This window comes from Amblyomma maculatum, chromosome 8, assembly GCF_055883805.1.
Source record: "Amblyomma maculatum isolate TAMU_Amacu chromosome 8, ASM5588380v1, whole genome shotgun sequence".
NCBI lineage: Eukaryota > Metazoa > Arthropoda > Arachnida > Ixodida > Ixodidae > Amblyomma > Amblyomma maculatum.
Window position 1 is genome coordinate 25,910,116 of NC_139351.1, and position 13,298 is coordinate 25,923,413.

Genomic DNA, 13,298 nt, shown 5'->3' on the forward strand with positions numbered 1-13,298 from the left:
AGACTTCACAAAGGTGCATCATTTCAATAACTAATTTTGTAGCTGCCTTGGCTGGGTATCACCAGTAGCCCGCGCGTATCGCCCGCGGGCTACGCATGAACGCGCTGATTACCCGCAATATCGCAATGGCCAACTTCACGGGACAGCCGTATATTTGGAGACGACAACTTGAAGAGTTTCTAAGGCACCCGCGCTTATAGTGGACACAACTGCTAGGTGTAATCAACTGATATGTATGTTGTATGCAGCACATAGTGACGAACACTGCCACTCCAAGTGGAACTTGGTCATGTGAAGATCAGCTGATAAAATCTTGGCAATTAATTGACAAGATACTTACTGTTCTGATGAAGGAAGGAAAGTTACTTATTTGGTACCGTATCATATTTCAGATAGCACCAGTCTATTTTCTCCAAAACTCTCTCAACTATGTTCACTTTGCCAATAAACCCCAAATACATTTTTTCACCATAAATGCTGTCAGTGTTTCTGTCCTTACATTTTATGACGCATAAGTAGCTGAGGCTACAGTTTCGCAAATAAAAATCCAAAACTATCTGCAAAAGGCATTACAAAGCGTTCTAATCTTAAATTGCATATTTTAAGAAATATTTGCATTGTTAGAATTGCAAACATACGCAATGATTCAAGACAAAAAATATGTACACAACCTCGCTCAAAAAAGCCAGCCTCGGCTGCAACTTTGAAAACCCTTTTAGCGGCTTGTGGTCACCGCTTCACCAAAAGAATTTCAAGATGTCGCGCCACATAGTGAGGGCATATCACAGGCCAGTGTCTCAAATAGGGCCCGCAATGTGATTTTGAGTGTCCGTGAAACCCACAGCCGCAAAAAAAGAAGGTGCGCTATAGCTCTGGTCTGGTTAGACAGTTTTGCAGGGTTAAAATCTAGGAGATTCAAAGGCGACTTTAGTTCATGAAAAAAGGAGTGGCGAAAGAAAGGGAGAGGGCCTCTACGTCATTCGTTAATGCCGACGTTGGTGAAACTCGAGCTCTGGCTGCACTATCTGGATGGGGCTGCAATGCAAACAGTCTTGGGCACGATCTCTGGTCTCGGGTGTGCGATGAGCGAGCAGTGCGGTGTTGGGTGAAGTCGAATCCCTTCTAGCGACATGCATACCAATGTAGACATATCGCCCCTTCCCAACGTCCTCTGCAGGCCGTGGTGCCGCGCCGCAGACGACTGGTCATTCGAGTCAGTGACAGAACCTCTTGGCCTCGAAAATGCCGAAATTACATTGCCTCCTCATGTCCGGTGAGCGTGTCACACGCTAGGCCTTGTGGCATTTCCTGACTTTAAAGTAGCTTTGTCGACAGTGTCTTTTGAGCTCATTCACTCATCTGTCATGATAAAATGTTCGAAACTTTGGAACTGCGTCCGAAGGCCCAAGTCGTCTGAGATAACCGTGAGCGCCTTAAAGCATTCTTCACAAACGCCGTGTGTAACACGATGGAATTCTTTATACAACAGCATCAAACACGTTCTTCGATCGTAGGACAAATTTCGAGACTTATGCAACAATCTCAAGCTGCAATTATTCTAAGAAAGGGAATTCGCCTTTCTGCTTGAGTACTGCGATGTCTTGCAGCCCATCGCGTCTGCTTTAACAAGCCTCCAAGCTGAAGCTGACTGCTTCTTCGGAGAACTGCTCCCAACTCTTCTTCAAGTGGAATTAAAGCTTCACGAGAAAGCTGCTGCAGACTATGTTTATTGCAAGCCACTTTTGGATGCAGTTAGAAATGGATTCACCTGCAGGTTCGACCATCTTTTGAAGATGAAACCGACTGCAAAAGAGGCAGCAGTTGCTGCTGTTCTACACCCCTATTTCAAGTTGTTGTGGTTGCCAGCACAAGTGGAAGACTTCCGCCGTCATGCTAAGCAGATTACCGAAGAAGCTGTTGTCGACTGCATCAGCAAAGCACAAGCCGCGCATTTTTCCACACGCGAGGCAGTAGCATCATCGGCACCAGCAGCATCGAATGCGTCAATGACGTATTCTTCTCATTTGAAGAGACAAGCGGTATAACCAGCCATAGCTCTCCGATGTAAGTGAAGCTTCAGTTTGTCAATTATTTACAAGGTCCTCGAGTTGATTTGGCTATGCTTCATTCTTATCCACTGATAAGAGGGGGCTTCGTCAAGTATAATACTGCGACGTGCTCGTCTGCTCCTGTAGAGAAACTTTTTCATTTGCGTCCCTTATAGCGCGCCCACATCGCAGAGCTCTTTCGGACCGGCGGTTCGAACAAATGTTACTTAATACCTTCAAGTAAACGTAACGAATACATTTTGCCTAATAAAAACGTTCAGCCATTTTACTTGTTGTTTTCATTCTAGCTTTTCAAGAATAGTTTTCAGCTTCAGAAGTTTGTTAATCCAGTACTGGCAAACTAACTGTTCACTTCCCAAGCGCACGGAGCTTGCATCATTTAGTTTGATCAAAGGCCCAGGCCATCGGGTAAGTACTCTATAGCATCAAACCGAAAACGAAAAACGTTTCAGTTTTATTCATATAACCAAGTGCTCACAGATTGGTTTGTAAACGAACTGTGGGTTAAATGATTTTTCGCTAGGCTGCTTACAACATATATAAGGCTTTAGTCCAAATTAAAGTTCTAACAAGGCCAACTGCGCAGACAGCGGAGCATCAACATATCCATGCGGCCGGATTCGTTTATAGTCCTTTCAGGAAAAGTGCTCCATAGAAATACACTAAAGGTTACAGAAACCACGCGAACATTTCCTAAGTTCGCCAATTATATTAGCGGCCTTATTAGACATAGATTTCAGTTATGTAAACTTCGTTAGTCGTAATAACCTATATTATATTTGATATTTTAGTGATGTATCGATGATACAGTATCGGGTATGTGTATCGAAAATCGATTTCGGTTCTGTATATTGTATCGGTATCGGAAATACAATTTTCAAAGGTATCGAGTATCGCATCGAAGATACTATTTTGAAGTATTTTGCCCAGCCCTGCGGTGAGTAGTGCATATATGCCGTGAGTGGTGCGTGAGGAAATGAATCCCTTTCCGCGTGTTTGGACGCTTATACGCAGCCGGCATGCCAGCAACACACAAGGGGAACAGGACGAATGTTGGAGCAGACGGTTCACGCTGGAAGTGCGCCCAGCAGAAGACAAGGATGCGCCGTCCTCACCAGGCACGCCCGATACCGCCACCGACCAGAGTGGTTCTCGCGGTCCGGAAGTCCCAGAAGCGACAAAAGCGCGACATGACAACGTGGATATGCCAAGAAGGCCAGGCGCCTCCGCTGTAATTGTTCAGCGGCGAGTAAAAGGCGGCGCCCTTTGGCGGGAACACAGCATCGCTTCGATGGCCGCGTTAGCACGACCGTCCAAGCAGGGCTCGGTGACCCCTCCTAGACATTGCGAGGTGCGTACACTACTGTTGTCCGCACAGACCAGTGTGTACTGGAGTTCGCCCGCTCCAGGTCGTACCTAGAGCGCAGCTCAGCCTCTCGATCATGATCCAACGATCTGCGACAGTCGTACCTTGCGCGGTGGTTGCTCACTTTCAAAGAAGCCCTTTGGTCAACGCGAGAGATCACAGCACGCCACTGCGTGCATACGGCTCGCATTCCTCGTGCGCGCAGCGGAGCCTTGCTCCTTGAGTGCTTCTGGAACGCAGTGACAGAATGTGTGTGTCACTGGAGGAAGGTGGGGAATAAACGTCTCTTTTGTGAACTTGAAGGCTTGTGTCATTGCGAAGCGCCCTCATCCCTGCGGAGGTTGAGTGTGCACTGCGGCGTTTCAGTGTCGGCGTGGTGACAGTTGATCGGGGACTCGGCTCGGGTGACGCTCGAACCCGCGGTGGTCATGGCCCGTGCCCACGTAGAAACCACAAATGGAATAAAAATAACATGAGGGTCTCACATAAGATATGACGTGAGACTGAAGTCCTGAAAAGCTGGCAAAAAGCAGGTGTAAGTGCATGCTTCAAAGCCACGAGACGAAACAAGCTGCATGAACTATGACAAATAATGGTTGTTTGGATGCATATTGATACGAATGGACGTCCTAGTTATATGAACAATTGAGGCGACACTATCTTCGGACGTTACAGAACGATACCTGCGTCAAGACAGCGAAGCAAAAATTTGATGGAAAGGAAATTTCGCTCAAGATCATTCTGCTGATGAACTAGCTGACCATGGTGAAGTGGTTATACTCCAGCACTTCGAAGGTGATCTCCTATGGCCTCATCCTTTAGTGTGTTCTGTGTGCGAAATCTTGTGCCACAAAGTTTGAGCTGTCGTTAATTTGTTACCAGGTACATGGATGCTAAAGAGGACATTTCCATTAAATTACTTTAAAAGCAGGCTTCCTTGCAAAGATTGTGCTTGAAGGAACCCTTCTGTGAGAATCAGGATCAGAGCATGTGGCAGACATTTGTGGTAAAATGTAAGCTGTAGTGTACTTTTTATACTATTATGTGCGTCAACTTCACTGATTTTATCGTGCGTAAAGATGATCCTATCATTCGACGCCAGTGCAATTTTTACCAAACACATATGCGCTGTTTCTATAACCTTGCACCAATGCCCAGTATAGAAAACTGCAGTTTTCCGGCAATTAGTTCGTTGTAAGCGCTGGGCACGCTGAGCCAACTCAGTTATCGATGAACTTGAGAAACTTGTCGATGACGGAAAGCTGGAAGGCGCAGAAGCTAAGGTCAGTGCATTTCCGCAGATCAAACATAACTATAAGGTATAACTATAACGACACATCCCTCAAATAATTGAAAATGAAGAAGACAATGGATCACACTTTCTGACCAATAGTTGATTGTTATGGGTTTGCGGGTGTTGGAGAACACAAACAGTGGGCAGTTTGTCAACGTTCCGCTGCGGTGAAAATGAACTCCGATGTGAAATTTATTGTTGTATTCTTTATCAACTGTTCAGAATGGAAGCTGCTAACTACGGAGATGCTGCAGTGGCTCAGCCATTATAGCACACAGCTGCTCACCCAAAAGACACGTGCTTGATTCTGGCCGTGTTGGTCGCATTTCAGCAACGGTGAAATGCTAGCACACATTAGGTCTCATTTACTCATAATATCTGTTCACGACAAAGAACCCCAGTTAGTTGAAATTAACCGAAGCTCTTCAAATACATTGTCTTTTACAGCCTGAGTTGCTTTGGGGACGTTAAACCCCCTAAATCAAACAAAACCAAGCAATGGCCCATTAATAAGGCGTGTGCAAATTAGTGGATCAGACCACAGGAGGTCTGAGCGACCCAGCTATCAAGTCACACAAATGTGACTAGTTCAAGTGACTTGCACAGAGACCAGCTACTGAACACGGTTTAATGTAGTGCCATTTGTATCATGTGGCAGCATTTTCCTCCAGACCACCCATGATCAGGTCCCTTTGTTTCAACTCTATTCAGATTTCCTTTTTGTTTTGTTGTAGCCTCTTACTGTTTTAGCAGCATGAATCTACCAGTGCGTACAGTTCTATTAGACTGCTTCAGTGGCATAGCTACTCTTAAGCGGATAAAGAAAAAGCTTATTAAGGCTCAGGGCAGTACACTTGCAGACTTTAGCTGCATCAGCCTTCAGCATAGGATTGGTTGCCTTAACACGATATATACAATTTAGAGGACCATCTGTCTTTCTGACAAACACTGTTTCACACTCAGCTCGTTGAGCATTAAAAACACATGTGGTATACACTTGCAAGGCCCCGTATGTAGCTTGCATACTGTGCGGACAATTGAGGGGATTTCGTCTGTTGGGGAACTTGTGCCCGCCTGAACGGATGAATTGGCCCGACGATACTTGTCCAGTTTCTCAGCACACGATGTGTATGCCTCTACCGCAACTTTTAGAGAAATGACAGCCTTCATCAGACTGTACACCTTTGCCGAAAAATGGTTATCTGTCTAAAGTACTACAGCGCACCCTTGGCTTGTATCCTTTCAACATAGTAGACATAATATATTGCACAAGTGGCGAATGACTGTACTGGGCACAAAGCCTAGGCATTGCAGAAGAAATATGGAATTTTTCAAGTATTTGCAAATGTACATGTCTCGTTCCATTCACAAACTTTGAAAGGTGCCCTTTCATGTCTTCAAAAGGGTACGCTGAAAAATTCCACAACGCACCCTACTCCTGAACGCTGTCTACGAGATGAAGGGGTTAGTAAAGATTGAATGACAGATGTTCTCTTCTGTAGAGTTCTTGATATTATTTTAACTAGGTCATTTCCTTCCGCACTAACCTCAATTGAACGATGTTACCGAGTCACTAAGGAGAAAGTGCATAAGGCGCACGAACTAGGCCCAGTTGTTGTAGTACACACCTTGAAGAATTCCGCGAAGGACAACCGGTGAGATATATAGAAGCCAGTTGCGCCACTCGGCAGACTTCCAGTATTTTTTCACAGTGAGTGACCTGGGCAAGCGTGACATTTCACAGACAGGCAGCGCCTTTTTCAAGCGAATATCGAGCTCTTGTATGCAGCCCCCCGAGCTGTAAGGAAATGTTGCTTTGTGGTCAAGCCACGTGCATGCAGTGGCCCTTACAAAGCCAGAGCACACTGCATGCATGTAGTCAACCACAAAACTAAAGGGAAATTTAAATGAAGACAGTTTCAAGAGGATGCTGCTCCCCTTGATTCCATTTACATGAAAGCCTTTGCTGTCTGCCTCCTATACATGCCTTCTCATTGCACTGTCACTCCCCATTTTGCTTTTCAGTGACACAATCAAGTACACTCGAACATGCCACTCTCCTTTTCGAACAACTTCTCCTTTCTGTGTGCACCAACCACACTCATGTTCCCCATTGAACTGGTTCATGTTCAACAACATGGCACTCGCAACTGTGTCAATTATACATGACACAGGGAAAACACGGGCTCACTTAGTGACCACTTCCTGATTTTGCCAAGAAAGCCATGTGTGACAAGACGTTTAATTCCGCAACAAATGGTTTTAAAAAACACTCAATTGCTCTCGTCAAACCACAAACCAGCAACAAGAATATGCTTGAGCCGTTCTTCAAAAGGCAGCTCATTATTGTGTAGTTGGATAGGTCAAATTTAATATTTGGGGGATTTAAAAAGGGGTACATTAAATGAATGAGAGACGTCGTCTTCCCAAGACCAAGCTCATGGTATTCTTTGTTCTGAGTGATGCCACAGTCATCAATGATTCGGTTTCTTTTTTTTTTTTTTTGAGTTTCGGATGGAGAGTTGGATCAAGTAACAGGTCCCACAGTTGCGACTCTATGCCGAGATACAAGCAGGAGCCCTCCTCAATCAGATCACAAATGATATGCATTACTTTGCACATGGGGCATTACACGGGCATTGAATTTATTTGTCATCTTCGTGCAATTTCCCCAAAAATGCATTCTTCTGTCTTACAATAGAAGACTTTCTGTGGCTGTTCTGTAACAAACTGCTTGAAAAAAAGTACTTTGCTTTGGGGACTGTACAAACATCTTTTCACTGCACAGAATGACAGGGTCATTTCTTGATAACAAAACAACAAACATAGCTTTTCACAAAAAAAAGGTAGAGTTTTCAATGTAGTTCAACCGAGTGGACATGAAAAAGCATGTGTTTAACCTGGTCAGCAATGCTTTTGCACTAAAAGTACTGATGAAATAGGGGTGTATTGCAGTAGTTAGGGAAGTGAAAAGGTGCAGGTGCGTTCAAGACTCTTGTGCCCCTTTTCTCGATTCGAGCAATGTCAATTTTCAAAACAGTACCGCCAAATTGGGCAGGTGTCAACAAAGCTTCTCCTGTAAGACGAAATCGATTTGGATCTCGTAAGTGATGCTTGCGCATTAAAGTAGAAGTCGACATCAAAAACAGTTTTGTGTCTGAGAGGTGGTGTCTGATGCTATAACGTTTTATTCTGTCATTGTGCAACTTTTTACTTGTTATTTGAGTACATTGCAGCTAATTTTATGTTGCGGTAACATTGTACCAAATAAAAAACTGGGCAGACGTTTTTGTTTATAAGCCCGGTCCACACTGCGGAAACATTCGGTCGAATCTGTCTCGCAATAGTGTGTTTGTGTACTCTCAGCTACCCTGTCAAGCCCGACTCATACAAGTGGGAAACTTCCCGCAGCGGCCCAGGGTTGACGGCGCCTCTGCATTACAGCTCCTCGGAAGGACGCTCACACTACGCGCGTTTCCCCCCTGCGTTTTTCTTGGAATGCAAGGGAACGGAGCAAGAAGGGTAGTCATGTGACACCAGAGAATAAGGGAAAGCACTTGCTTTTCTCGAGTCCTCATATTGCCCGTCACTCGCGCAGCCGCCGCAGGGAAGTCATTGAACTCTGACTGAGGTCACGGTGCGCGGTTAGCTCCGCTTGCCTAGACCGTTCTGTGGGAAGGGAAAAATAGCTCCCGACCCCACCGCTCCGCGGGTCGTCAAACAAGTCAGCTTGCAGGGAACAAAATATGGCCGATTTGAATAATTAATCAAATACGAAGTTGGTGCGTAGCACCGCTTATTTCAGTTATAGCTTTTCATGCATTATCACACATCTGCGGTTTACACTCTCTCCAATATCTTCCCTCAGCTCACGCAAGAGGTGGCCAGCAGTCACAAAGACAAGCAGCGCCGACGGTTGCGCTTCCAAAACACACAACACACAAGCCTAAGGCGCAAACATTCCGATCGCTGCCCTTGGTCGGTTGCGCGCGGGCGGCGGTTTCAAAGGGACGTAAGTCCAGGCCTCTTCCCTGAGAAGATACCGACAGCAGCTTCCTCTGCCGCGCATTCTCCCCAGCCCGTGTTTTGCCGCGATTTATGGCCTCCGCGCGCTTTCCCCTCAAACCAATATACAAAGCAGTTAGCGCCGAACCCACAACCACTGCGGTTACGCTGTGATTTTTAACTGCTCTGGTTTGCCTCCTTCGCGGCACGGTCGAAGCGCTACTTTTCCGAGAATCGGAACGGACCGAACCGACGGCGTCGCCTGTTTCCATCTGTTCCTATACCACTTCCGAAGAGTGGCCGCCTGCGCGACCATCATAAATAAACTCGCGTCAAGCTGCCACTGAACCTTGGCCGCCACTTCGAATGTCCCCCGTGACAGTGGACCCGCGGTGAACACTTGGTTTCTAGGAAAAGCTCGCGAACTTAACTGTCGATTTATGGGCCTCCGGCTTTCAGGTTCTGCCTTCGTAGCCGTTGTACTCAGCAGGTCGAGCACGGCGAACCTGCGCCGCAGTGCCAGAGGGCCCGGCTTCATCCATTACGACGCGAAACAAACGCAGTCATGCTTGTGCTACGTTGCCCAGCGACGGCCGCCACGTCCGCAACTGACACGCCCCTCTCTCACTGTCTTACTCCATGCGGTCGCTCCGCCCCCTCATTGTTAAGTCGCGTGATGTGGGCGTAGGCACTTTCCCTTCCTTCTCTTCAAGTTCATGGAGAGATGGATGGACAGAGAGAGAGAGCGGCTTCTACTACAGCTCTGCGGCCGCTCCACCTCCTCAAAACTGAGCCACGAGATGCGCGCGAAGCCACCTTCTCTTTCTCCACTTCAAATTCACCCCGCAGGGGGCACCTGTTAAAGCAGGTGTTTGTGTGTTTTGTGCGACACCACGGACCCCGAGCACCCACGCTTAGCCGTGCGTGGCATCGCCGTGTCTGGGGAAAAGGGGATCCTGGTGGTTGAGCCGATGCCGAGTGTTTGGACCTTTAAGGCCCCTCGGCAGAGGCAACACACCACTTTGGCCCACGCTTCCCACAGACGGCACCTCCGGGCTGACCCACCCGGGGGAAATCGGCAGTCGCCTTTTCCTGTCCTCCCCTCCATCTTTCACTTTCCTATCCCCTCTCTTACAACTGTCCTGTCTTCTCTTACCTTCTTCGTTTCTTCCTACTTCCAGGCGGCGAGGGTTAACCTTGTGTGGCTAACCACCCTGCGTTATGCCATATTTGGTTATAGTCGGGGTGTATGGCTGGCGTGGGCAGGACTGCTTTGCGAGTTCCTGTCCCGTCCCCTCGTTGGGCTCCATGGTGGGTGGCCGCCACCCCGGCTGAACAAAAACTTACTGTATGGCTTCTTCTTTGCTCTCCAATGATCGCTCCCGAAAAAGGGGACGGACCGATGAAACTGCAAACTTCTTTCTAAAGAATGCAAACAGATTCCCACGCTTCCACGTGGTGCACAGTGAAGACCCTCAGAAAACAGCTAGGCAAATATCTCCTTTTGTCGTGACCAAGACATTGACTGAAGCAATAGGCCAAGGATACAATGTCAAAAAACTTCCAAATGGTGACCTTCTCTTGGAAATTATGTACCATCATCAGAATGAAAAACTCCCAACAGTAACCAGCTTTGGGGAATGCCCAGTTAATGTCACCAAACACCGCTCTCTAAACATGGTGAGGGGAGTCATTTCAGATGACGACCTAAAGTACCTAAGTGAAGAAGAACTCCTTGAAGGACTAAGAGAACAAAATGTCATCAATGTGTTCAGAATTAAAATCAGACGGGATAACAAAGAGATACCGACTAGGCACTTAGTCCTTACCTTTGAATCGAGCACACTGCCCGAGGCTGTGGAGGTAGGGTACACGAAGATAAAACTGAAACCATACATACCTAACCCGCGCCGCTGTTTCAAATGCCAAAGGTATGGCCACGGCTCACAGACTTGCCGAGGCCAACTTACATGTGCGAAGTGTGCCTCCCACGAGCATCCCGCTGAGAACTGTGAATCCGAAACGCATCTTTGCATCAACTGTGAGGGCAGCCACGCTGCTTACTCACGAACCTGTCCAACATGGAAACAAGAGAAAGATATCATCACACTAAAAGTCAAAGAAAACCTCACTTACAGGGAAGCACGTAAGAAACTCACGTCCACTCACACCCCGACTTATTCTGTTGTGACGCAAAAGGGGGCGGCGTCACAGCAGTCCTTGGAACCTGCCCAGGTGACACACGGTGCACCTAAGGCAGGGACCTCTACGTCCCCGGTGGAAGTAGCTGGGGCTGCTCCACCACCCCCAAAGCAGGCTGCGCGGGCCTCTAGGTCAGCTGGCCCCAAGGTCTCTCCAGTAACGGAGAGATCTACCACAAATGTGTCTGTGCAGTCTGCACAATCGTCCAGCACGTCCGAGGACGCAATGGACACAACAAACGACGACCGTCCGGGGCCGTCAACATCTGACAGGCGACGGAGCTCCTTGGAGCGAACCAGAAAAGAAAAGGCCCGAATCACCGGGCCAGAAAAAACTTAGTCTCTCTACCTTCCTCATATAAAATGGCGTTCTTAGTCCATTGGAACTGTAGAGGACTTTTAAAAAACTACAATGATATAACAGACCTTTTAAATTCACTGTCCCCTGTGGTCCTATGCCTACAAGAGACCAATCTGGGACCGCAACAAAAAAATTTTTTAAAAAAGCACAAAGTGTTTCGATGTGACAGAGAACAAGCAGGTCGCCTCTCCGGAGGCGTTGCTATTGTTGTGCAGAGCAGTATTGCAACGCGAGAAGTCCATCTCAAAAATAATTTCGAAGCTGTTGCAGTTACTGTTGTTCATTATAAAACAATCACAGTATGTTCTGTCTACCTTCAACCTCATGTCATTGTTACCCTTCACGATTTAGAGGAACTTCTACAACAGTTACCTGAACCATATATTTTAGTTGGAGATTTTAATGCACACTCCTCCTTTTGGGGGAGTGAGCAAACAGACAGTAGAGGACGTATTTTAGAAGATTTTTTGCTGTGCAACAACGTCTGCCTCCTGAATACAGGTAAACAAACATATTGCTCCCCAAGCTCGGGAAAAATGAGCTGTTTAGATCTATCATTTTGTTCACCATCAATTTTTACCGATTTTAAATGGGACGTTCTCGACAACCCATATGGAAGTGATCATTTACCTGTCATAATAAGTCTAACATCCTCACCATCCATCACTCTAACCAAACCACGGCGATGGAAACTTCACCTGGCAGATTGGACACTTTTCCAGTCCAAAGCTGACCTCATAAAAATATTTTCAGAAAATCTCAGCATAGATGAGCTGAATGAAGAGATTACAGCTTGTATTATTGCTGCAGCACACCTAGCTATTCCACAGTCCTCGGGAACTGTACAGCAAAACCATAAAGTGTGGTATACACAAGAGTGCAAAGAGGCAAAAAGAAAACAAAATAAAGCTTGGGGAATATTCCGGAGATATCCTACACATGAGCACCTTATAACTTTTAAAAAGGCCAGGGCTAAAGCACGGTGCATTCGCCGCGAAGCTGAAAAAGCCTCATGGCAAAATTATGTGTCATCAATAAATAGCTCAACCACATCTAAAAAAATGTGGGAGCAGGTTAATAAACTAGACGGCAAATACTATCCTTTCACGATTCCACTTTTAACAACTCCTGGTATACAAACGAGTATAGAAGAACAAGCAAACATATTGGGGGAACATTTCGCTACAATCTCTAGTTCGGCACACTATACAAATTCCTTTATAAAGTATAAAACAGCAGCTGAAAAACAGACTCCCAATAGCTGGAGGCACAAATGAACCGTTTAACTGTTTAATTACACTTGAAGAAATAACTAGAGTATTAAATGCCGGGAAACAAACTGCACCAGGACCAGATGAAATACATTATAAAATGCTTGCTCATTTGACTCCATTGTCAGTAGATGCATTATTGAAATTTTTTAATAAAATATGGATATCTGGAACAATACCAGAAGCCTGGAAGACAGCCGTTATAGTACCTCTCTTAAAGCCTGGGAAGCCCCCGGACTCCCCAGGCAGTTATAGGCCAATAGCCCTGACGAGCTGCCTTGCAAAAGTTTTTGAAAGCATTGTAAATACAAGGCTCATGTTTGTTCTTGAATCCCGGAAACATCTTGATACTCATCAGTGCGGCTACAAAAAAACATGTTCAACTATTGATCACCTTGTCCGACTGGAAAATACTATCCGAGAAGCCTTTATCCATAAACAGCATTGCCTTGCCGTATTTTTTGACCTCGAAAAAGCCTATGACACCACGTGGAGGTTTGGGATCCTGCGTGATTTGGGAGAGCTTGGCATTCGCGGCAGGATGCTAAAATGTATAAGCGACTTTCTCTCTCAACGCTCGTTTAAAGTACGTCTCGGTTCTACCCTTTCTAAAACCTTCATACAAGAAAATGGTGTGCCTCAAGGATGTATTTTAAGTACTACTCTGTTTATAGTAAAAATTAACAGTATAGCAAAAATAATCCCAAAATCCGTTATGTACTCTGTCTACG

At 46.2% G+C, this 13,298-nt stretch overlaps 1 pseudogene; it reads left to right on the plus strand.

Moving 5' to 3' along the window:
- Positions 1 to 1,130: 1,130 nt before the first annotated feature.
- LOC146180771 (uncharacterized) lies at positions 1,131 to 2,292 on the plus strand (annotated as a pseudogene).
- The last annotated feature ends 11,006 nt before the right edge of the window (positions 2,293 to 13,298 follow it).